The 27,398-nt window shown below is 37.0% G+C and overlaps 1 protein-coding gene across 4 annotated transcripts in view; it reads left to right on the top strand.

The window, feature by feature from the left end:
* The window catches only part of LOC150090824 (chromobox protein homolog 3-like), an 89,731-nt gene that overhangs the window by 1,540 nt on the left and 60,793 nt on the right, over window positions 1–27,398 (top strand). Inside the window, exon 1 of one of the 4 annotated variants that reach the window (XM_090380206.1) lies at window positions 24,874–24,923. The exons of the other annotated variants lie outside the window; for them this stretch is intronic. The gene's annotated coding sequence lies outside the window, so the exon portion shown is untranslated. Of the gene's footprint in view, window positions 1–24,873; window positions 24,924–27,398 lie in introns of those variants that run through there. 4 annotated transcript variants of the gene reach the window in all.

Genomic DNA, 27,398 nt, shown 5'->3' with positions numbered 1-27,398 from the left:
TTTTAAGGTTGTGGGAACAAAATCGTGGTCCTTGTTAAAACATTCGGAAATATGATCTGTGGATTGTTTGGTTCCTGGTGTAGGCTGGAGCCCAGGTATAAAGAATTTGAATTCATTTTTGATTTTATAATTACAAACACATAATTGGTGAATTTTTGAAGTTGTTTTATTTTGATTTTGTAATAAAAACTACTTGGAGCCCTGAGGTATTTTACCCACACTCCAACTTCAACCTGCTGATGAAATGTAAAAGCAGCTGTACATATCCAAGTTGCTCTGTTGATAATATGCTGAGATTCTTCCCACTTTCACCGAATGTACTTCTAGTTGGCTTCCTATTCCCAAGTGCCTCTGTGGCCAGATGGGAAGGAGCAGCAGTGCGTAGCACATGCTTCTTGATTAGACCGGGGTTCAAGCCTGTCACCGCCAAATATGGAGGATGCGGAAAGGTCAGGGAATGACCACCGCATATCCCGGAGCAATATGGCCTTAGTTGCTAATGCTCCTAAAAAAAAACCAAATAACCTATTCCCAAGTACTTTTTTATGGTCTGTGAAGACACTTTATCCTGGAAATATCAAAAAACAATTTTTTTTTAATGAAAATCTTGCATCAGGTACATGTTTTCATTCCTATATTACTTTATCAACATCATATGGTGTTGTTTATGACAATTAAATGAATTGTTCAAACTAGTTTCAGTAAATTACATCTGTTCTGTAAATTGACATATTGGTCACCCCCTTACAGTATACAGATTATATATTATGGAGTGCTTTTGCTCTCTAATTGTCTAAAAGAGGGATAGCCAACCTTTTCTTCTAATGTACTACATTATGTCAGAGATGTTAAGAGAGCCATCCAAGACAGTCGAATAACAAAAAATAATAATAATAATCTGACAAGCAACAACTTTCTTTCAGGTTTATAATCCATGCTGTGCATAATATTTTTACTGGCTACATAAATAAATTTAATGCTCGCTGAATAGTTAAACCAAAATAAATAATTTCTTGAAATAATAAAAAAAAAAGTTAAAAGAATTTTTATAAGTGTTTTTTAGGAATGCAACCACCATACAAACAAGTATTGATAACCTTGCATACTAGACTACATATCAGGTTTCTTTTTACTCAACAAGCAAATTTTAAAATTTAGGATAGCAACTTACAATTGTGAAGATGTTTTGTATGGTGCTCATTTATAATTTTTAAAAAATAGGGATGTTGGTAATAGAGTAAAACCACAGCTCGGTTTTACTCTCTGAGCTTAATGAAACTGTTAGTCTATGTATAAATAGAGTGCAAACGCATCAGAAATACATAGCTATATCTAAATAAATCAGAATATTAGTAAAACGGCATCGTTTTAAGTTATATCTCATATTGCGAATACCTTCACAACGAGTTGCCATGATATTGCACTACTTCGAATAAGTAACGCTTCACCTAAGGAGAAGATGAAGCGTTACTTATTCGAAGTAGTGCAATATCATGGCAACTCGTTGTGAAGGTATTCGCAATATGAGATATGACTTAAAACGATGCCGTTTTACTAATATTCTGATTTATTCAGATATAGCTATGTATTTCTGATGCGTTTGCACTATATTTATACATAGTCTAGACTCCTTCATAGCTTGAGGCTTATGCCCTAAACGCTTGAAACTGTTAGCTTAATAATGCAAAATTGTCTGTCTGTAAACAGAATTATTGATTTTTGGGAAAAACATGTACGAAATCAAAATATAACGTTTGCTGTTATTTAGTAAAATGCGCTTTCTTTGCATACTTTGGCCGTTTTAACTTTTCAGTGGCAGTGGGGAGTCTAATAGCCTTAACCTTGCTATCCAAGAAACCAGCAGTTACCAATTTATGGTAACTGCTGGTTTCTGGATTTATTGGATCACACACTAGGCTGTGACAGCCTATCTCTTGACTTACTGCCTCTTCTCGGATAGCAAATGTCTCTTTTAAGTAAATGCCCATGCCATTTGATTGAAGTAGTACAAAATAGAGAAATAGAGTGGTCCAGTAAACCAGAGTGCCTTATAATGGGGGATTTTAACTTCCCAGATATTGACTGGAACTTCTAAGTTGGTCACTCACACACTAGCAAGGCTTTCGTGGATTTATTGGATGATTGTATTCTACAGCAGCATGTTCGAGAGGCAGCTAGAGGGAGTAACACTCTTGATCTGATTATCAGCAGTGATTATTCATGCATTAAGAATTTACAGATAAAGGAACCACTAGGTGGCAATGATCACAGTGTATTGATGTGGGATTTACTTTAAAGATATAACTACCATCAGGGGTAAAGGGAAGGGTTTTTGCCTTCATAAAGGTGGCTATAGTGGTCTCAGAGATTTTTTAAATTCTATACAGTGGAACCAACTGATGATGTTAGCAACAGTAAATTCTAAATGGGAAACATTCAAGGAAGTAATCTTGGAAGCTACTAGGCTTTTTGTTCCAACTAAGAAATAATGTTCCAGTTTTGGGCCCAAATGTCAGGATGACTGATGAACTAATGAGACTCGTGGCAGAGAAGAAAAATGCATGGGGTGCATATAAATTATCAGGCAACACAGAAGCCTACGGTAGATATAAGCTAATCTGTAATCAAGTCAAAAAGGCAAGTGATGGCAGAATATGAGAAATCTTTTGCAAAGGATGCAAAGAAAAACAGCAAAAGATTTCTTTACTTATATAAACTCTAAAAGGCTTTAATCAATAGTTTGACTGTAGATGATCATTCTCAGATAACTGCCAAACAGAGTATTTTGCATATACATTCACACGTGAGGAATTATTCAAGGTGGAGAAGGCCAGATGTTTATCTAAGTCTAACAGGCAGTTAAATGATTTTGTAATAACTGAGAGCAAAGTGGAGGAGAAATTGTTGAAGTTAAACATAACTTCAACAATTTCTCCTCCATTGGGGGTGGATGGGATCTATCCAACTATATTAAAGTAGGTGGCAAAGGAAGTAAGCAAACCCTTAGCCATAATTATGAGAACAGCCTTGGGCTTGAGAAGTCCCCACAGACTGCAGATGTGCAAACGTATCTCCAATTCACAAAGGGGGAATCGAGGGGTGACACGAGTAATTACAGACCTGTTAGTTTGACTTCTGTTCCAGGGAAAATAATGGAGTCACTGGTTAAAGAAGCATTGCAAGATCATCTAGACAAGACTGCAGTGATTATCCCCTTGTATAAGACAATGGCCAGGCCACACCTTGATTACTGCGTACAGGACCGGAAGCTTCATTTTAGAAGGATGTACAGTTGCTAGAACGAGTACAGAGAAAGGCAACAAGACTGGTGAAAGGAACAAAGTGGTGCTCTTACAAAGAATGGCTTAAGTTCTACAAATTGCAGTGTCTGGAGACTAGGCACCTGCGAGGTGGTCTGATTGAGGCGTATAGGGCCTTGAATGGATTGAGCAGGCTCAATGCTGATGGGATTCTTTCTCTTGCTCAGATTACAAACCTGAGGGGGGCATAAACTGAAATTGAGGAAAGACAGTTGTTGAGTAGATGTGTGGAAACTTGCCTTTAGCCAGCGGGTGGTTGATTGCTGGAATAAACTTCCATCTGTCATTGTGGAAGTTGATAGCTTAAATAAATTCAAGGAAGAGGTGGACAAACTTTTGGAGCAAATGGATGGGTGAAATGGGAAGGGGTTTTTTTGGCTGGTGCTGTATAAGCTTGCTTTCTTTCATATGCTAATGCTAGCAGCACAATTCACGAAGGCAAAATTCTGCTGTGAGTGGAAAGTCCACATCTATTAATCACAGCCTAGTTGGCATGATACATTGCTGTCTTCTACTTATTTGGAGAGGTCTGGAGGAATTTTTCAAGTCCTCCTTATTCAAGTTAGCCAATATCAAGTGGGGATGTAAGGTTTTTCACACACAATAAGACGGCGCCTCCGTAGCCGGGTGGGAAGGAGCAGCAGTGCGTAGCACACTCTTCTTGATTAGACCGGGGTTGAAGCCCGTCACCACCAAATACGGAGGATGCGGAAAGGTCAGGGAATGACCACCGCATATCCCCGGAGCAATATGGCCTTAGTTGCTAATGCTCCTAAAAACCAAATAACAAACAAACAAACACAATAAGACAAGCTGTCTCCTCCCAGCTTCATATAACCAGTTGAAAGTCACTGCATTAATGTTGTTTACAAGCACTTAAATAATTTACAGTGGAAATTGTGCATAAGTCGTTTGGTGTTCAAATGCTGCATTATCAACCTTAATGTTAAAATGAGAAACTTTTACAATCTTCATCTCTAATCACTGGCAAAACTATCTGATTCTGTAGGTCCACTGTAACATGGGTAAAAGGGGGTCAGAGGACCCAGCAGTTGGTTTGGCATGGTTGTTAAAAAAAGCATGGGGAGTACCCAGACTGTAGTTTTGCCTTTGTCACTAATGTTCATGACCTAACGTGCCATAAGCATTACAGTTAAACAGCATAATCGTATTGCATCTTCACTTTGATGTTTTAAATATCTCTTAAGTGAATTCTCAGCTCTGCCAGAAGCATTCATGGGAGTGAGTGACAAAAAAGACTTTCAACTATCTCTGTACAATCCTGTGGATACATAATTGACCACAGTATTTATTAAAATTGCGAGCCATGATGCATTCATCTGCCTTCTGCTCCAAAATTCAGGAACCAATTAAGAGCTTAATTTAGCTGTTCTATATATTGTATTTATACTGATAAAGAAAAAAAGATATTGAATGCAATTTGTTTTAAAAATAGAGAATTTTAATATCCTCTAACACTCCAAAATTCTTTGGGGAAACATTTTATATCAAAGATTTATAGGGTTGTTATAGCAATGGTTCCCAACCTTGTTACTCAGACACCTTATAGCTAAAAATGCGTATTTCTTGTTTATACTCTGGCATGACCACTAGGTTAGAGGAGTTTGCAATAAATTATGAATGCAAATGTTAATCGTATTTGGCAGTCATTGGCTTGAACCACAGTCTACTCAAAGCATTCTCTCTCCTGACCACTCGGCCACATCAGGCCGTCATCCAAATCACATTTCATGAGTGATTGCTGTTGATCTGAATGGAATTTTTCTATCATGTGATGAGCATTAATGTAATAGAGAAGGAACTTTTACTACAACAATGGTATCTATTATTCTGAAAATAAGTACAGTAATCTTACAGTTGAACTTGTAGCTCAGTTTTGAGAACTTTTGCTGAACTGCATGAGATGTCAGCTTTTGAAAGTAAAATAAATGAGAAGCAGATATTTTTGAAATTGATGGACTCAGTGCAGGGGTTCTCAAACTTTGCAATACTGAAATTCTATAAAAAGATAAATTAATTTGTGACCTCCCCCCAAAATAGAACTAATTTCATTTTGATTAGATTTGGTCAAGAAATAAGTATACTACTTACTTTTAATAATTAAGTTTGAAATGGTTTTATTCAATATATTAAATAAAACCATTTCATTAGCAATAACCACTCAAGCTCAGCTACCATGCATAAAGCAAAATTTTAAAAAATAATTGCTATCTCATAGTTTGAGAACCTGTGGTTTTAATGTAAAATAACACTTTTTTTTTTTTTTTCATAAATATGTAAAAGTAGTGTTGTTGCTGTGTTATTTTCTTTTAATTTATTGTTAAACTAACAAAGAAAAGAAGTAAGTTTAAAATATATAATACTTTCACATACCTGGAGGATATACGTACCACACTTTGGGAAACACTGGTATAAAGCAGGGATTGGGCCATATCTGGACCACTACAAGTTTGGAAATCTCATTATAGGAAAAACATAGATCTGTCAGAAATGGTCCAGAGGAAAAGATCAAGATTAATTTGGGACAAAAACGATATTTTTACCAAGAAAAACTGGGATTCTGTAAATTGCATCTCTAGAATATATGCATCTGTTGGTAACCCAATTGAAGTGCAGACATTCATAATAAATTACATATGTGTTGAACCTTCTACAAAGTAATTTCTCCAAAAAATGACAAAACAACTGAGAATTCAAATCTGAAATTTCATTCAGAAATTTCAGAGAATTCTGAAATAACATTACAGCTTGCCTATTATAATACATAATAGTAGGTTAATTTTAATGCATTGATTTCTTCAAAGATTGTGTGTGGATTACTGTTCATTCTGTCACATCCTGAGAAATTACTTTTAAATAGGTTTTATTCATGTGTAAGCTTTCATTTAATCTAATTTTATCAATCAGTTTGTAGCTAGTTTTATTAATTAATGTGTTTAAATAAATTAGCACTGAGCTGTCAAAAGAGAAGTAAGATTTCTAAAACAGTTTAAATAAATACATTAACTTCTAGCAGTGCTTTGTCTGTTATTGTATAACACTTTTTTGTTAGAACCATAAACTTTTGGCAGAAAAAAATAGATTTGATATTCTGGTTAATATCTTCCTGCTGCTATGTATGCATTAAATGAAGACTGTTAATGATACTATAACAAAGACAAATTTGTTATTGATCTGATGTGGGGGGGGGGGTTTCTGTGTGTGTGTGTGTGCATGCGCACGCATGATTGTTATATTTCAGTGATTGAGAGGTCTGTATCTGCTGCATTTTTTTGTTGAGCATAATCTGGTTTTTAAAAAAAAGTGGCATTATTATATTTTTGAAACACCATATAGCAAGTTGCTTTCATTTTCAACAAAAATGCATAACGTTGAAGATCAGAAAATTTGTTTCCCTGGGAACTTGAAATTGCATAACCCAGGCACTGAAATAAAAAATTAGTTACATGTATAGTTTTTTAATTAATAATGTGTAACCACTCCTTTAGCGTGAATTACTTCATTAATTCTTGCTGGTAGTGATTCAACTCGATCCCTTAAATAGTTTATATCAATATTAGACCATTCTAAAAACAATTGAGCCTGAAATTTATTTGGGTTTCTTGGATATTGTTGTTTGTTTTCACTTTCTCATGTCCTTGTGCCAGTTTCAAACAGTAGAGAGCATGTAAACTAGACACTTGTTATCCTGGAATACTAGAGTATCAAAATCATGAATATCCCTCAAATGTTTATCTGGAGGCAGAACCTGATCATCCAAGATACTTGTATAATCACCCTTATTCATATTGTTCACTTTACAAGTAGGAGACCCAATTCGTAATATCTGAAACATCCCCCAAACTGTGTACAAGATGTACCCACCACCAACCTGTATGTCTTGCACACAGTCTAGTTGAATGCCTCTGCTTCTCCAGTGAACTTAGTTTGCTTAAGAGTATAAGCAAAACTTGAATTAATCAGACCACATCACAGCTTTGCATGCATCAACAGTCCAGTTTTTATGCCTTTTACCCATATTAGCAAGGCTTCTTTATTCACAGTTGTTAATGTTGGCATTTTCAGAGAACCCCACTCCAGATATCCATGCCATGCAATTTTTTATTTATTTTATAATTTATTTTCTTGCAGTGTTCTGTCAGAAATTTACTGATGATGTTCTTGGTTAACTGTTTGCAGCTGTTCGTGTTAGAATGTTTTTCGTTTATTAGATGTAGTATTCTTCACCAACCATGATCACTTAGCACACTTTTGACCACCATTCTGCTACTAATTCTGGTTGATTTTGACTTTCCCTGTTCTTTCAGAAACAACAGCAAATTCAACTACTTTTTTAACAGGGTATCCTTTAGACATATCAAATGCTGTCACTTCTTTTTTTGCTGCTCACTAGCATCTTTTCTTGTGGAAACTCTTGCTTCTTCAGTCACGCCTGTAAATGGAGAAAAATGAATTAACCTTATACTATAATTTCGGTGCTTTAAGCAGACAAGCATAAGAGATGTGTTCAATCTGTTATATGCTCTTAATATCACGAGTGACTAATCTTTTGTACATAGTGCTGTTTCATCAATCTGGTTCTCAACAATCTCCTTTGCTAAGGTTTGCTTTTTTCATTTAATTTTTCATCTTAAAAATGTCAGGTAAAAGGAAAGTTCGGTGCCCATTTGATGCTGTTGTGAAGAAATGTGGCAGAAAGGGTATTATATTAGAAATGAAGACAGAAGTGACTTAGTGAGAGTGGACTGTTGAAGTCATAAATTGGAAGACAAACTCTGTTAAGGACCTGTTTGTGATCCTGGCTACATTAAAAACAAAACCAGGATTATACTGAATTTAATTAAATTAGTGAGGGCACATGATGATTTGGCTGATACTATATAAGCAAGCTTACATAGTATCAGCCAAAAAAAAAAAAAAATGCCCCCTTTTCATTTCACCCATTCACTCACTCCAAATGTTTATCCAGCTCTGCCTTGAATCTGTTTAAGCTATTAACTTCTACAACGACAGACGGAAGTTTGTTCCAGCAATCAACCACCCGCTGGTTAAGGCAAACTTCCGCACATCTCTCCAACAACTGTCTTTTCCTCAATTTCAATTTATGCCATCTCAGGTGATTATTCTCAACACGAGGAAGAATCCCATCAGCATTGAGCATGCTCAAACCATTCATAGTGTTGTCCTTTTCTGTACTCGTTCCAACAGCTCTACATCCTTCTTAAAATGAAGCCTCTGGACCTGTGTATAGTACTCAAGGTGTGGTCAGACCATTGCCTTATACAAGAGGATAATAACCTCCTTATCCCAGCTAGAAAAATTCCTGTATATCATTGACAAGACACCATGAGCTGCTCTTGCGGACCATCTGCACTGCTCAGAAAACTTCATATCTGCCTGCACAATTACCCCCCATAGGAATTTTGCTAGCAGGGAAAAGGTGATTGTCCCTCTGTATAAGGCAATGGTCAGGCCACGCCTTGAGTACTGCATACATGCCTGGAGGCCTCATTTTAGGAAGGATGTAGATTTGCTTGAGCTTATACAGAGAAGGGCAACAAGATTGGAGGGGGGGAATGAAGGGATCCTCTTACCAAGAGAGGCTTAAGTTCTGCAAATTGCAGTGGCTGGAGACTAGGCACCTGTGCGGTGATCTGATTGAGGTGTATAAAGCCTTGAATGGGTTGAGCATGCTGAATTCTGATGGAATCCTTCGACTTGTTCAGAGTATGAACCTAGGGGGACATAAATTCAAATTAAGAAAAGACAGATGTAGAATAGATGTGCAGAAATTTGCCTTTAGCCAGCGGCTGGTTAATTGCTGGAACAAACTTCCATTTGTTGTTGTGGAAGTTGATAGGTTAAATAAATTTAAGGAGGAACTGGACAGGCATTTGGAGGGAATGGTGTGTTGTTGTTGTTGTTTTCTTTTTTTTTTTTTTTTTGCTGATGCTGCATAAGCTCATACACTTGCTTTCTTGCATCACATGCCACTACTACTACTCTCGGGTTACTGCTTCCCATATGCAGTACTGTACATTTGTCAATATTAAACTTCAGTTGCCACCTCTTGGCCCATCTGCTCAACTTTTCTAGATCCTGTTGCAGCAGTGTAGTGTCATTAACAACCCTGCCAGCTTTCATATCATCTGCAAACTTGGACATTAAGGCTGATATACCATCATCAGTATCATTAATGAATACAGAAAACAACAATGGATGCAACACTGAACGTTGGGGGACTCCATTAATAACTTCTTTAGTCCACAAAGAGCAGTGTCCATTGATTAACACTGTTTTCTCCCACTCAACCATCCCTTTATCCATATAAGTAACTTGCCTCCAATGCCACACTGCTCCAATTTGTGCAGCAATCTTCCATGTGCAACAGTATCAAAAGCCTTTCTAAGATCCAAATATATGATATCAAAATTATTCTTTGCATCCAGTTCCTTTGTGACTGCATCAGTGTATCCAATCAAACTGGTCAGACAAGACTTCCCTTTAACAAACCCATGCTGTGTCCGAGCTATAGCTGAAGTCTTGTCTAGATAATACTGCAATGCTTCTTTAACCAGTGCTTCCATTAATTTCCCTGGAACAGAAGTTAAACTAACAGGTCTGTAATTACCTGTGTCTCTCTTTGATCCTCCTTTGTGGATTGGGGTCACATTTGAACATTTCCGGTCCATGGGTACCTCCCCTGATTCCAAGGAAGCTCTCATAATTAGCATTAGCATTAGTAGAGGCATTTGATGCAAGAAAGCAAGCTTATGCAGCATCAGCCAAAAAAAAAAAAAAAAAAACCACTTCCACTTCACCCTTCTGTTCGTTCAAAATACCTGTCCAGCTGAGCCTTAAACTTATTTAGGCTATCAACCTCCACCACAAGGGATGGAAGTCTGTTCCACCAACCAACCACCCGCTGGCTAAAGGCAAATTTCCGCACGTCTATCCTACATCTGTCTTTCCTCAATTTGAATTTATGCCCTCTCAGGTGATTTTTCTGAGCTAGAGGAAGAATCCCATCAGCATTGAGCATGCTTAAACCATTCAAGGCTTTATACACCTCTATCAGATCACCTCGCTGCTGCCTAGTCTCCAGACACTGTAATTTGCAAAACTTAAGCCTTTCTTCGTAAGAGCACCCCTTTGTCCATTCACTAATCTTGTTGCCCTTCTCTGTACTCGTTCCAGCAGCTCTACATCCTTCTTGAAATGAGGCCTCCAGACCTGTATACAGTACTCTAGGTGTGGCCTGACCATTGCCTTATACAATGGAATAATCACCTCCTTATCCCTGCTGGAAAAATTCCTGTATATCATTGACAATACTCCATGAGCTACTCTTGCAGCCTGTCTGCACTGCTCAGAGAACTTCATATCTGCCTGCACAACCACCACCAAGTCCCTTTCATTCTCTACCACTGTCAGTGTAGTACCACAGAGTTGATACGTTGCTCTGGGGTTGCTGTTTCTCATAAGTAGTACTTTACATTTGTCAATGTTAAACTTCATTTGCCACCTCTCAGCCCATCTGCTCAACCTTTCCAGATCCTGTTGCAGCAGCATAGTGTCAGTAGTGTCCTTGACAACCCTGCCAACCTTTGTATCGTCTGCAAACTTGGACATTAAGCCCGATATACCATCATCAGTATCATTTATAAATACAGAAAACAATAATGGACCCAACACTGAGCCCTGAGGGACTCCACTAATAACATCAGTCCACGATGAGCAGTGTCCATTGATTACCACTCTCTGTCTTCTCCCCCTCAACCACCCCTTTATCCATAGCAGCAATTTGCCTCCAATGTCACACTGCTCCAATTTGTGTAGCAGTCTTCCATGTGCAACAGTATCAAAAGCCTTTCAAAGATCCAAGTATATAATATCAAAGTTATTCCCTGCATCCAGTTCTTTTGTGACTGCATCGTAGTAACCAATCAAGTTGGTCAGGCAAGACTTCCCCTTAACAAAACCATGCTGTGTCTGAGCTATAACTGAAGTCTTGTCTAAATGATCCTGCAGTGCTTCTTTAACCAGTGCCTCCATTAATTTTCCTGGAACAGAAGTTAAGCTAACAGGTCTATAATTACTTGTGTCAGCCTTTGATCCTCCTTTGTGAATTGGGGTCACATTTGCACATTTCCAGTCTATGGGTACCTCCCCTGAGTCCAAGCAAGCTCTCATAATTATGGCTAAGGGTGTGCTTACTTCCTTTGCTGCCTCCTTTAATATAACTGGATAGATCCCATCCACCCCAGGTGCCTTTCTTGTGTTTATCTTCAACAGTTTCTCCTCCACTTTACTCCCAGTTATTTCAAGATTCTGTAGCTTACTGCTAGAGTTGAATACACCTCTGGCATTCCCCTCGCTGAATAACTCCTCATGTGTGAATGTCGGTGCAAAATATTCATTTAGTTTGTTAGCTACCTGAGCAGGATCATCAACAGTTGACCCATCAATATCAAGTGGACCAATCTGATTCACCCCCTTCCTTCTAGAGTTTACATAAGTAAAGAACTCTTTGCTGTTTTTCTTTGCATCCCTTGCCAAGGATTTCTCGTAATCTGCCTTCGCCTGCCTAACCTCCTTTGTAACTTGATTGCATATCAACTTGTATCTATCATAGGCTTCTGTGTCATGTGTTAATTTGTAAGTATCCCATGCATTTTTCTTCTCTGCCATATGCCTCATTAGTTCATCTGACATCCATTTTGGCCTAAACCTTGAACAATATTTCTTAGTTGGTATGTAAAGCCTAGTAGCTTCCAAGATAAGTTCTTTGAATGCTTCCCATTTTGAATTTGCTGTTGGTAACATCATCAGTTGGTCCCACTGTATAGAATTTAAATACTGTCTCAGTCCATCGTAGTCGCCTTTACCGAAGCAATAACCCTTCCCTTTACCCCTAATGATAGTTACCTCTTTGAGTAAATCCCACTTCAGCGCACTGTGATCACTGCCACCTAGTGGTTCATTTATCTGCAGATTCTTAATGCATGAAGAATCACTGCTGATAATCAAATCAAGAGTATTACTCCCTCTAGTTGCCTCCTGAACATGCTGATGTAGAAAACAATCATCCAATAAATCCACAAAAGCCCTGCTAGTGTGTGAGTAACCAGCCCCCAAATTCCAGTCAATATCTGGGAAATTAAAATCTCCCATTATAAGACTCTCTGATTTACTGGCCGACTATTTCCCTGTACAGTTCCTTATTATACTCATCAGAGTCATTTGGCCTATAACACACCCACTCTCATTTTTCCTTTCCCAGTGCTTATGTCACACCAAACAGACTCAACACTGCATTGTCCACCAACATCAATTGGGTGTACTTCCTTAGGTTTTGTGTTTCTTAACTAATAGCATAACCTCTCCTCCCTTCCTATCCTGTCTATCCTTTCTGTACATATTGTACTCCTCAAATTCCAATTCTGCACTGCTTATGTCTCTGATGTCTTGACCAGCTCTTCAAGCTCATCAAATTTATTAAGTACACTCCAAGCATTGGTGTACATGTAAGTATACATGCACCTATTTCTACCCTTAGCCGGGTGGGTAAAGTGCCTGCCTGGCAACCCAAAGGTCGCAGGTTCGATTTCCGCCTCAGGCTTGGATCAAAGTACTGCAAAAACTTTGGGGGGTGCATTATGGCCACAGAAGCCTATGCGCCAAAAACTACCAAAAAAAAAAAAAAAAAATTTCTACTCCTAGTTACCCTAACACAGCCCAGCCCATGTATTTGCTTTTTCCACTGTAACTCCCAGCAGTCCTGGAAATCCCCATTGCCTTGCTTTCCAAGCTGCTGCTCAGTTGCATTTCAATTGCATCGCATTTCAATAGAAACAGTGCAAGAATCACTTTCCCCGTCTACCGGTGGCTACTGTTAATGAATTAGTCCATGTATCCCTCCCTCGAGCTAGCAGTTTTCTGACCCACCTAGCTCTGCCTCGATAGCATCAGCAAATATTCTTGCACCCTTTCTATTTAAGTGTATCCCATCCCTGTAGAAGCAGTCTCTCCTGTTAACAAGCACAGACCAGACTGAGAAAAATTCTACCCCTTGAGCCTTGCACAATCTCTCCAGGGTTGAATTGATCGACAAGGCTCTCATCATATACCCCCTCCTATCGTGTCTGGGCAGAATTGCAGACACTTTCAAATTCAACCCGAATTCTCAGCTTTTTTTTTTCAACATTGACCTGTACTTATTAAGTAATTCCATCGGTCTCCTACTCTTAATATCATTAGTGCCAATGTGTACAACGATATCAAACTTTGACACTGGCAGGGTCGTTGTTATTTGGTTTTTTTTAGGAGCATTAGCAACTAGGGCCATATTGCTCCAGTGATATGCGATGGTCATTCCCTGACCTTTCCGCATCCATTCATATTTGGTGATCACGGGCTCGAACCCTGGTCTAATCCACTGGCAGGCATACCCTGGTCTTGTTCCACCTATCCTTTTTGCACAATATGTTCCCTCTTTCGTTGACAATAGTCACTGACAACAACTAGTTCCTTTGGGACCAGCGCATTCTGCCTTGGGGATTGCCGCTGTGTTGTGTGATGTTCAAGTGCAAGCTCTGGCATTGATGTGTGCAGCTGAGAGCTTGATGGGCCCCTCAATTTAAATCCTTTGAGGGCATCGACCCTGTCCTTCAAGCTCTCACATAGGCCCATAATAACGCTAAGTTGGCACCTGATTTCCTCACACTCCTTACATCGTGCACACACACACACAATGACATTCCCCTTGGCAATATCATGTCCCGTTCCTGATTGCTCCACAGACAGACAAGCAGTGTATTTCAAAAGGCTGTGGTTCAGAGGACAACAGTCCCCCTCAGTTCTCCCCTGAGCCACAACACTCCCATTAGTGTTTGAGCCTTTTGCTTTGCTGCTCTGGTCTGTCATGATTTTTATTCAGTTTAAAATAAAATTCCAATACAAAATATAACCCTAAACTTATATCCCAATGCAGTTATATGTAGTTCAGTATCGAATGATATCTCTGAGTTACATTATGACTATCTCCTGTCAAAGTTATATGTATTAATTTATAATGTTACATTTGTAAAAACTAGGTCATTATATGTATTTAATTAAAAAAGTACAATTTAATTGACAATGAAATTTAATAATATTACTAAATTTTACTGCTTATTTGATACTACTATACTTGCTATCTAGTTTTCCATTAAACCTTACGCTGTCTAGTTCGGGGATACACGTTGTATTGTATAACAATGACGGCAAGTTTAACTACATAAGTAGTGTAAAGGCATCGTTTTTGATTATATCTCATATTGTGGTTACCTTCACAGCGTGATACCAGCCAGGTATTGCACTGCTTTGAATAAATAATGCTTCTCTAGTAGAGGAGACTACTGTTATTTATTCTCAGTGGGCACCACCAAGATGTGTTTCGGAGCTTGTTGGCTCATTCATCAGTGGGCAGGCAGGTACCCTGATAATGCATTATCAGAAGATACCTTAAGACGTTACATTATCCAGGAATAGAAATTAGTGCTTAGTTTTAAACCAGAAAAGGAAAACTTTTTTGATGGGTTCAAATGCTGCGGGTGATATCAAGGTGAAACCCTGGTTTATCATGCCGAAAATTTAAGGGCTCCTTCAGCAGCAGTGCATAGCACACGCTTCTTGATTAGACCGGGGTTCGAGCCCGTCACCACCAAATACGGAGGGTGCGGAAAGGTCAGGGGATGACCACCGCATATTCCCGGAGCAATATGGCCTTAGTTGCTAATGCTACTAAAAACCAAATTAAGGACTCCTTCCTCAGGGATTGTTAATTATTGGAAGACCTGTCATCCAGGGAACAATTCACAAGCTTGTTTTTGTGAGCTATTTACAGTTATCCTCAACAGACAGTTGACACTGCTCTTCATGAACTAATGTTATTAGTGGAGTCCTGCGGGGTTCGGTGTTGAGTCCACTGTTGTTTTGTTTATTTATCAATGATATTGATGAAGGTATATCAGGCTAAGTGTCGAAGTTTGCAGATGATACAAAGGCTGGCAGGGATGTTAATGGCAGTGTGCTACTGCAACAGGATCTAGAAAATTTGGGCAGATGGGCTGAGAAGTGGCAACTGAAGTTTAACATTGACAAATGCAAAGTACTGCATATGGGTAGAAGTAACCCCAGAGGAACGTACCAACTGTGTGGTATTACACTTGGGGTGGTAGAAAATGAAATGAAAGACCTGGGAGTAATTGTGCAGGCAGGCTGCCAGAGCAGGTCATCGGGTTTTGTCAATGATATACAGGAATTTTGCTTGTAGGGAAAAAGGGTTGGTTATCTCTTTGTTATAAGGCAATGGTCATGCCACGCGTTGAGTACTGCGTACAGGTCTGGAGGCCTCCTTTTAGGAAGGATGTAGATTTGCTTGAGCGTGTACAGTGAGGGGCAACAAGATTGGTGAGGGGAACGAAGAGAGGCTTAAGTTCTGCAGGATGCAGCAGCTGGAGACTAGGCACCTGCGAGGTGTACGGGTTGAGCATGCTAAATTCAATTCTGATGTGATTCTTCTGCTTGCTCGGATTACAAACCTAAGGGGGCATAAATTCAAATCGAGGAAAGACAGCTGTAGAATAGATGTGCAGAAATTTGCATTTAGCCAGCGGGTGGTTAATTGCTGAAACAAACTTCCATCTGTTGTGGAAGTTGATAGCTTAAATAAATTCAAGGAGGAACTGGACAAACTTTTAGAGGGAATGGTTGTATGGTTTTTTTTTTTTTTACTGTTAGAACCGCTTGTCATTAAAAGCATTGTTACCTCTGGATATCATCCATACCATGCTGGCACAGATACCAATATAAAGGTTGCGTTCTTCCCCCTGGATGCAGCATACTCCTCCAGCTAATGGACCATGGGGTAATTGCTCCTTTTTAAGTCATATTTCATTAGAAGAGCTTTTACCCAAGATAACAAAGCAATAGACCAGGCTAAAATCTTGAAAGAATAGGATAAAGAATCCATCTTTAATGGTGTCTGGAGTCTAGCTGGTAAACTGCAGTTAGAAGTACAAGCAGATGATTTCAGAAACTGCTTTCCTCCCATTTCCAGTACCTCACTACTGAAGACTTTGTCTTCCTAAAGAAGCAGAAGTCAGATGATTGAAACATTTAGAAGCTGCCATGGCAACTTTCAAGGAAATATATCCGAAGTTCGAATTTAGCACACTAAGATTAGCATCATGATACCCAATGCCTACGCTTGCTGTGGAGTAATATAGTGAAAAGAGGACAGCTAAACAAATAACTTTCAGTCTTTCCAAAAGAATTGAAAAAGTCCAACAGATTCTCCTCAGAAAAGCCCTACCAGGTACCATGATTATGACAAAGGTGTTCTTTTCTTTTTTTAACTGCAAGTATAAGATACAGTATTCAGTTCAAATCAAGTCACTACCGATTGAGAAGAATCAAGGTAAGAACTTTCTGAACATTATACTTTATGTTGTTTCAAATTGATTAAGCATGCTCTTTTTATTCATATGTACAGGGTTGGATGTCACTTCTTGATCAGAAACATTATCCCCTATTACAGTGTTGCTTCTGTGAGAAGACATTGCAATTTCAGCACTTTTCTCAGAACATAACTAATTGTGATATAGATTAAACAGTACTGCACTCCACAAATTCTTAAAGGCAAAAACTGGTAGTTTATTGAAACAAGCTGGAAAGAAAACTTTATGGAAAACAGTTTTAATAGCCAAACCATTTAGAGGCCAACCTTGATGTTATTTCGAAATCCTTTTGAATATCATTTTCAGATCTGGTGGGCGTGGGGGGGGGGACAAAGTTATTGTAAGAACTGGTTATGTAACACTGTGCAATTTTAAAATTAAAGAACTTATGTGAATTATGACAAAAAGGAAGGTGTGAGGGAAAAGATGTGAAGATATGCTTCACTATTTTTAATTGATTATTAAGTCTAGAAAAATAAATCGTCATCAAAATTGGCCTCTGAATAGTTGAATTATAATGTTTTCTTTCGGACTTGTTTCAATAAACTAATTTTTTTGGCTTTAAAAATATATATGCAATGCAGTGTTATTTAATCTCTTCTTACAATTAGTTAATTCTTACCTATATCTTTCCCCAAGAAATTAATTATGAACTACTACTCTGGAACAGATGGTTTTCATAAATCAGGAATTAATGTGTATTTTTTCTACTCATAAGGCCACCAGCCCAATTTTAACTTTTCATGCACCGCTTAAGAGATGCTGCCTAGTTTGAAAACCACTAATTAGCACATTATCTTATTTGGGGTCAGTCATCTTTGGCTCTGCTAGGTCACATTTTTATTTATTATTATTTTATGTTATTTTTTATTCTGTTCATTAATGTGTCCCTTCTGCAGTTTCTCATTTATCTAGTCTGTTTCTTTAATGGATATTTGATAAATTTTAATTGGAGAGGTTCTCAAAATTACAATTAGTTGAAGGGGAATGGGAATGCTAATTTCCAAATAATAAATTTTGGTCTGAACAGTTTGTAATTTCCCAGTTTCTTATAAACATGGTTAATGCAACAACATATTAGATCAATGTGATCTGGAAAGCTGCATGATATACATATAAAGTAAATTTTAAAAAGAATTGTAGGTACAACTTTTAAGATACAAAATCCATAATCAGTTTAAAGTGGGACTACAATACATTTTCAAAATGTGAGATAAAGAATGATATTTACAATAGTAATGGGATAATTGTATTGTGATTGTAATGACTATTGGAGGAAAAAAACATGTGATTCAAGATAGTAAGTAAAAGGGCAAAAGTAAAGAAAGCCAACAGGAGAACTTCAGGAAACTTACCGGGCAAACTGGTTTTCTGCTTCATCAGTTTTTCCTTGCATTCTCGGTAAACAGACTGTGCATGTTATCGGTAGGGGCAGTAGAAGTTTATAGCAATATACTGATTGGTTATTTCTCATTATTAAAAGCAGATTATTGGAGTTCATGGGTGTAATTCCTTCGTGGCTGAAATTTACTTATGGTACACCCTTCAGACTGCCTCAGTCTTAGGGTGTTTATTCCCTCTTCCTGCTGTTTTAAAATAGGAAAACATCTTCTACAGACAGTGCGTGTTATCGGTAGTGGCAGTCATTTACCTATTTTAAAACAATGGAAAGAGGGGATAAACACCCTAAGACTGGGGCAGTTTGGAGGGTGTACCCGTGAGTAAATTTCAGCCATGAAAACACTCATGAGCTCCAATAATCTGCTTTTAAATAATGGGAAAAACTAATCAATACATTGTTATCAACTTCTACTGCCACTACTGTTAACATGCACCATTTGTTTTTACCAGGAATGCAGGAAGAAACTGTGGTAGTGGGGACCAGTTTGCCATGGTTCTCATGTTGGCTTTCTTTGCCTTAGCCAGTAAAGGTTTTAAAAAATTCAGAATATTGCCCTTATTGAAGTGAAACTTCTTTAGGCACGCCCCACACAGTTTTCACATGGGAGTAATTTGTGGCTGTGGATTGACAAATTTTCTATGCAAAACGATTCATTACCACCATCACCATTGTACCACTCTGTACTGGGCACAGCACAAGCAACGTGGCGCTACGTTTCAATAGATTCTAAAGAATTTTCACTTCTGCTATGCGTGCTCGGCACACACACAATATTAAATTTATTTTTTGTATTGTGCACAGTGCAATAGTTGTTCTTGTGTTTCTCTTGTTATTTCAGTTTTTAAGTAGAAATATAAACCTATAACCTGAGTTGGATATTATGGTGCGAAGAATAATTTTTTCATCTAAAACATCAAATTCAGTTCTTAAAGAGAGAGAAAGAAAATTGAACATCTAGCTTTTGTTAAAAGATATTTCTTGGCTAAATGCCTAAGAGTATGAAGGAGTTTAATTATGCATGGGTAATGTGCACACGTCATTTCTACTTCCAAGGTAGTTTTAATGCATCGTTTTAATTACATCTCATATTTTGAATACCTTCACAACAAATTGCCGTAGTATTGCACTACCTCGAATAAGTAATGCTTCACCTATGGAGAAATACAGAAGACTAATGTTACTTATTCTCAGTTGATACCACCACCCAGGCAGCACTGTTTCGAAGCTTATTAGCTTCTCATCAGTGGGTGGGCAGGTACTCTGTTGTTGCAATAGTGACAATCCAAGTTATACTTCATATCTTTCATAACTGGGTTGACATTATTGCAACAACAGGGTACCTGTCCACCAACTGATGAGAAGCCAATAAGCTTTGAAAAACAGTGCCGTCTAGATGGTGGTGGTGGTATCCACCGAGAATAAGTAACATTAGTCTTCTTCATAGGTGAGGCGTTACTTATTTGAGGTAGTGCAATACCATGGCAACTTGTTGTGGAGGCATTCACAATATGACATATAGTTAAAACGATGCATTAAAACTACCTTGGTAGTAGAAATGATGTGTATGCATTACCCATACATAAACTCCTTCATACTCTTAGGCATTTAGCCAAGAAATATCTTTTAGATTAAACCACACACACAATCAGGCATCTCTCATATTGTAGAGTTATACTTCATAACTGGGTTGTCACTATTGCAACCACAGGGTACCTGCCCATCCACCCACTGATGAGAAGCCAATAAGATTATCTGGGTGGTGGTATCCGCCGAGAATAAGTAGCATTAATCTTCTCCATGGGTGAAGCATTACATATTCGAGGTAGTGCAATACCATGGCAACTCGTGAAGTTATTCACAATGTGAGATATAATTAAAATGATGCGTGATACCTTGGTAGTAGAAATGATGTGTGGGAATTACTCCTCCAGTAGAGTTTTTGCACCGCTAAGATAATGTGAAATTTTACCAAATGTTAAGAGCAAGTTCAATTATATTGGAGGGTTTTTTTTTTTTTTTTTTTATTGATTCCTGTATTGAATAAATTTTACCAACGCTAATAGGATGTGTCATGTTTCCCCACCTCGTTTGCCATGCAGTATGAGTGATGTTTTATGCAGTATTATACAACCAGTATTAAATCTAGCATGCCTCGTATTTCCGAAATGAAGCTTAAAAATATACCTGATCAGTTACCAGATAGGGTTGAGCAAAATGGTTATCTTTAAGAGGAGTCTCGATCAGCTGATAAACTTACTGCCAGCCCATGACTTGACTAATCCATAGTAGTTACATATGGGAACGACTACTGATACTACATGTTGTCAGAGTTGTATATACTTTATTCCAATCAACCTTTTATATCAGTGAGTGGAGCCGACCGGGCTAGCCGAGTGGGTAAAGTACCTGCCCGGCAACCCAAAGGTCGCGGGTTCGATTCCTGCCTCGGGCTTGGATCAAAGTACTGCAAAAAAACCTTGGGAGGTGCAATATGGCCACAGAAGCCGATGCGCCAAAAACTACCAAATAAAAAAAAAAAAAAAAAAAAAAAATCAGTGAGTGGAAAATCTGATTTCATCTTGTAGAGATGCTAAAGTTTTTGACAATCACTAATGACTTTAGTCAAATATTTTTCGAATGAATTCTTCACTTACCTACTGACATATCAGATAATTCTAATAGTCCTGATAGTCCTAATCTTTTCTTCACCTGTACACAGTTATCCTTTCATCCCATGGAGTTCCTTTGTCATGACTTCTTAGCTTTGAAACAAACATATTTCGGCTTAGCTTCTGCATTATTTTTCTTCAGAGCAGTAGTTAAAGTAAATTAAGTTCAATTTTGAAGTTTCTCTGTCATCCTCTGTTAGTTCATCCACAGTGCTGATTACTCTAAATTTCGATTTCAGCAACCTTTCATTTTTGGGATCATAAATTTAAAAAATTAAATAAGAAATAGATTATATTATGTATCACTGACAAGTCATAGTGAAGTGTGATCCCATACTTATTGTTTGTAGGTTTTATGATATGATAGTTACATTAAATGATTACCGTGTGCTGGTGTCTCCGTAGCACTTGTACATATCTTGTGTTGAAAAAAAAAAGCATTCAGAATGACTCCAGGATCCTTGAATGCTTTACTAAAAATTTCTCTTTGAAGTATGATGTAGGAATTGCGTGTGGTGGTCAGCAAAAGCAGGCATGGCAACAGCATTAGCAGGGCATGTGATGCAAGGAAGCAAGCTTATATAGCATCAGCCAAAAAAAAAAAAAAAAAATACCCTTCCCTTTTCAACCATCCATTCACTCCAAATGTTTGTCTAGTTCTGTCTTGAACTTATTTAAGTTGCTGACCTCCACTACAACAGATGGAAGTTTGTTCCAGCTATCAGTCACCTGCTGGCTGAAGGCAAATTTCTGCACATCTATTCTGCAATTATCTTTCTTCAATTTGAATTTATATCCCCTCGGGTAAGTAATCTGAGCAAGAGGAAGAATCCCGTTAGCATTGAGCTTGCGCAATCCATTCAAGGCCTTATATACCTCAATTAGATCACCTTGCAGGTGCCTAGTCTCCAGAAGCTGCAATTTGCAGAGCTTAAGCCTTTCTTGGTAACACCAACCTTTTGTTCCACTCAACAATCTCGTTGCCCTTCTCTGTACTCGTTCCAGCAGCTCTACATCCTTCCTAAAATGAGGCCTCCGGACCTGTATACAGTGCTCAAGGTGTGACCTGACCATTGCCTTATACAAGGGTACAATCATCCCTTTATCCCTGCTAACAAAATAGTACTCCAGGACCATTGAATGCTTTACTAAAAATTTCTCTTTGAAGTATGATGTAAGAATTGAGTGGAATGGTGCTTTGGTGGTCAGCAAAAGCAGGCATGCCACAAAATTAAAATAGTAGCTCCAAGATTTGAATTAATAATGAACTTAAAATAACCCTTTTTGATGAAATATTTTATCACATTTTACAATGGTAATTTTTTTATATATATTTCATTAACCTTGTACTTAGTTCAGAATATTTTCATAACAATATGAAAATAATTTCATATGCATATCATGCAGCTATATAAATAATCTAATTGTTTTGCAGTTTGACCTTACTTGTTAGAAACTGAGTTTGATACAAGTCAAAATAATACATGCACAGTGGGCTGTGGTGACATTTTGTTTGTTATCAGTTCTATATACTGTTTGCATTTGCAATCTAAATATAGGCTACTCTGCCAGAAATATTCAGACACACCCTTCTCCCAGTCTCTAGCGGATTGGGATTTATGCAGAGCTAGAATAGATTTAAAGGCATGTAGGCAATAGTATAAACATCACAAACAAAAAGAATGAGTTATAATAAGGTGCTTAGAGAGTTTCTCAAAGAGGCTTAATGTGACTAAATTTCCATATAAGTAATTTAGCCACATGTTTGAACCTTACAAAATCAACAGTAGCCAATGTAATGAGAATGTAGAAGAATGGGGGATAAATTAATGTGTGCAAACTGTCAGGCAGGCTTTAAAAAAAAAAAAAAAAAAAAACTGATGAATAGGAATTGCCAATCTCTGGAGAAAGTGATTAAATTAAGCTGAGCTTTGGCCTCTGAAAAAAGGAGTGTCTGTAGAAGGCAGTAGGCATGTATTTCATGGTAGAGATGCTGCTTGCATAAACCACATCATGCTTGGCATTGTTTTTAGTGATGACTATCCCATTGTTTTTGGGTCAGTGGAAACACGCCATATGGCACAGTGAGTAATGTTTACAAGTGGTTGTGTGTTTGCTTGCCTTGAGAATGTCATCTACCACAGTGTATTGCACTCACAATGAAGTTTAGAGAAGGGTGCCATGGTGTGAGTATTTTTCCTGTAGATCAGACCAGTAGTTGTAATATCAGAAACCAAGACATAGCCTCAGCTTAGATAATACCATTTTGATTCATGGTACAGCATGGCTGCTTTCAGTTGCATACAGTGATAGTGTGAAACTTGAGTTTTTGAAATCCAACAGCTCACCTGGCCAGAGGGATTGAACTTGAAATGCCAGATCAGGGTGCAGAAATGTTGTTGTACAGGTAAACCGACAACTTTTCACTAAAGGAACAATGGACATTGGTTCCTGCTACAAGGAACTGGCTGAAAGTGTTCCATGCTGAATCAGTGCAGTTATTGAAACCAGGGGCCTACATCTTGTTAATTTGTTCATTCAAATTAATGTTTGAAAATGTGATATTGTCCAGTTACCTTTGATAGGGTAATATATGTGGTTACGGGAATTCAGAAATTGTTTGCTTCAAGAATTGAGCAGATGTATTGCAAGTTGTCTTTTCCATCCCAAATCATCAGTTCCTCAAATAAAATAATTTGACAGAATGTGACCCTTTAGAACAAAAGTGTGCTGAATTGAGTAGTGACCTCTACAATCTATATTAACATCAGTTATTTATTTTTTATTTTTTTTTTATTTTATTTATGTTTATTTTTTTTTTAAATGCATGATAGATTTAAAAAAAATAATTCTCTCTGAAACTTCTCCAGACAAGCAAAGTAGTCAGTGTGTTGAAGGAAAGCTAACAGAGAGCGTGATTAATAGCAGTAGCAGAAATACGGATTGGATTTCTGCTGAATTTTTTAGATAGTATTTTCCTATTATCCAATGAACAGTATGTTTATACTAAAAATATGAAAGTGTTCATAATAAATCAGTCATACTAGATCTTAAGTAAAGCTGCAAAGATTTACCTGTAATTTCTGGAACCATAATACAGAAACAGTTTGGTCATGCGAAATTGGTAATCAAGAGCAAGTGACCTAATGCAGGGCAACAAGAAGCAGTTGGTCACTTTTAGTCTCCATTCAGATTGACAAAGTGACTGATAGTGAAACGTTTGTTACATACAGCTAGGGATATAAATCACGAGTATAATTTATGCATAACAACGGGTACTTCTTTGGGCAAATAATATACTGCATGCACCAGAAGTCATGGTACATTTTAAAAAATTAATAATATATTTAGAAAGCTAAATTTTTATTTTTTTTTTTTTTTTTATTTTATTTTATTTGCGTGTTTGATGCAGGAAGAAATAGTTTTACATGCATTATGTGGTTGATATAACAACCCAGGATATAATTCTTATAGTAAAACTATTTCTAACATTCAAAGGTGAAGATTGCCTTAAAGCATTTTGAAGAAACAAGGTTTTGCATAATTTTTCCAGAATTACCAAAAGTCGTGGTACACATTAAAATTGGACATATAAATCAAGTTATCAGTAACCATATAATGCAAGGAAGCCACGTGTTTTTGCTGTACTGGCCAGAAAAAAAAGAGTAGATAAGAAAATACAAATTGTTTGCTTCCCTCCTTCACATAGGCTATCTTGGCAAATTATATTTAAAAATAGTTATTAATATATTTTTGCATGTATAGTTAAAAAAATTTTTTTTTTTTTTTTTTTTTTTGTAGTCCATGACCTGTGCCTTAAATGTAAATGTAGCCCACATCCGGAAAGGAGGTTAGGAAACACTGATTTAGATGATAGTGCCGAATGTATTGTGTTTTCAATATGCTGAAACTATCACTATGCTTCCTTGAATGAACTGGGCTGTTATGCCCTTGCAGTTAGGGATTGATTACTGGTAACAGTAATGCTGGATTGATCTCTCCATTATTGGTAATTTGATCATTTTCTATCTAGTTTATTATTTTATTGATCTGCCTGGTCAGCATTTATCTGTCATAATTAAGCAGGGCATTGAAACAAACTGAAAACAGACTAATATTTTTGGTCAGAGTGGAGCTGAACCCAAACCAAAACTGAAAGCCACTGTTTATTTTATTCCTTTATTTTGGTTTGCACAAGTAGTGTAAGCAAAAATTAAAATGTTCTTAGCACTTAGTGACATGCAAATAGTCATTGCCTTCTTCATGCTCACATACCGTCACCATCGGGTTCTAACTTTGAACGAGGTTACTAATCCTCAAAGCTCTTTAAGTCACTCACAAATACAATCATTAAATCTTTTCTAAGATAATATCTGCCAGTTTTGGAAATTCCATGGGAAAATTTGTTCATTTTAGGATTCCTGGAAATTTATAAATGTCTAGTGGGTGAAGGGGTGCTTTCTCCATTTTTTAATCTTTTACAGATGCAAAATGATTTTAGGATTCCTGGAAATTTATAAATGTCTAGTGGGTGAAGGGGTGCTTTCTCCATTTTTTAATCTTTTACAGATGCCCATAACTTTTCAGTCATATGAAAAGTGTGTAGCATTGCCCGGTCTGGGTTTGGTATAGATTGAACAAGGTTTGCTCCACATTTGTTCCTGTTGCATAAAAATATTCAGGCATAGTAAATAAAATATAGTATCTTTTTAAGGTGAGTAAATATGAGAAAACTATAAAATTGCAAGAATGTAAAATTTTGTGGTTTTCCTACAAATTTATGACTTGACTCTATTAGCTTTGGTCATTTTTAGATAATTATATAGTGTAATTAACAATCTCTAAATTTTCAATTTATCAAACTCAAAATTAGATTCTGCTGATTCACTGAAAACAAAAAAAAAAATTACAAAAAAATATACTTTTTTTATAATAACAATTAATTATTTTACAGCTCCTCGATGGAAAGTAGTCTTTGAACATGTTAGTGATGCTGGAATATGTCAAATTAAGGAGTGTGCAAAGCAGCTGGTGGCAGTACAAGTGGGTTGCATGTTCACCAAAAAACCATACACAAAAATAAATTTATTAAAAAGAGACCAGGATAATTCTGAAATAGAGAATTTTGTTTAAAAATCAGATATTGCTGCTTGTCAAAAAATAGCTGTATATTTTGAGAAAGAAATTGATAAATCTTTGCCAGCTGTTAATTCTTGCATGCCAGCTACGGATGACCTCTCGTTTGTTAAAATTTGTACATTGTACAATCTAGAGGCTATATGAAGTCTCCAAATATGTGGTAATGGATTATGCAAAAGTATTCGAAAACAAGTTACAGAAGAAATATTGTCTTGCAGGCACGGCACATCTAGTTTTAGCTTAACTTTAGATAACAATTGCATGTTGAAAATAAATCGTCGATATATGAATATTAACATACATGGAAAATTGTCAATAAGTTCTTAAAGTTTAAGTTGGTCACGTTTCACCTTCTTTATTAAGAATTGTTGGCAATACAACACATAGTGCATCAGTTGTGCATAGCTTGTGGAATGTAGTTAGCCGTTGTAAAAATTCTTTATAGAAAAGAAATATCGTCAGCTGACTTAGAAAAGGAAGAGGCTAGTCCAAACATAGACTCAACGATGATGCTTTGAATGAAAAGATTGAGAATGATGAAAGTATGGAGATAATAATTGATGCACCATTTCAAAATGATACATTGCATTCTAGGTCGATACATTAATTGCAGTGATCTGAAAAGTTGTAAAAATGTTTAGAAAATCTTATACAGACAATGAACTACTACAGAAAAACATTGTTAAACAATTTGGAAAGGAAAAATCATCAACTCAAAAACTAGTGGAGTAAGGTATTGGCTATTCTGTAGCATTTTGATGCTAAGTTAGAGATTGTATGAGAAAGAGTCTTATTGATTTATAAACTTCACTTAAAATGAACAGGAATTGTTATATAACATGATATCTGCTCTACAGCCAGTAAAAGTTGCTGTAGAAACACTTTGTTGTGAGGGTGCAAAATTATTTAATGCAGATGTTACATTAAAATTTATGTTAAATGAATTATCAAAATAGAACAGTACTCAAAGTAAAGAACTTTAGGAAGAATTAATTAAACGCATAAAGGTTTGTTTGTTTGTTATTTGGTTTTTAGGAGCATTAGCAACTAAGACCATATTGCTCCGGGATATGCGGTGGTCATTCCTTGACCTTTCCGCATCCTCCGTATTTGGTGGTGACGGGCTCGAACACGCATAAAAGACAAATGAACTATTCTGATGTCTTGCAATTTCTTCACACTCCAGATGAAATCTATAAAGATGATGGTTCTGACTACAATATATTCAGTAAAACATCTAAAAACAACTGTCAAAACTAATAATAAAAACAGTAGAATGCTTGAATGTAAATGAGAAAAATTCTGACAACCATGGATCTGATAAAGATGACTACGTTGTTTTTAC

Source organism: Mastigoproctus giganteus, chromosome 1 (genome assembly GCF_048544385.1).
Source record: "Mastigoproctus giganteus isolate SK-2022 chromosome 1, ASM4854438v1, whole genome shotgun sequence".
NCBI classification, from domain to species: domain Eukaryota; kingdom Metazoa; phylum Arthropoda; class Arachnida; order Uropygi; family Thelyphonidae; genus Mastigoproctus; species Mastigoproctus giganteus.
The sequence above is the reverse complement of the archived record's forward strand: the minus strand, read 5'-3'. Positions and strand labels throughout refer to the sequence as shown.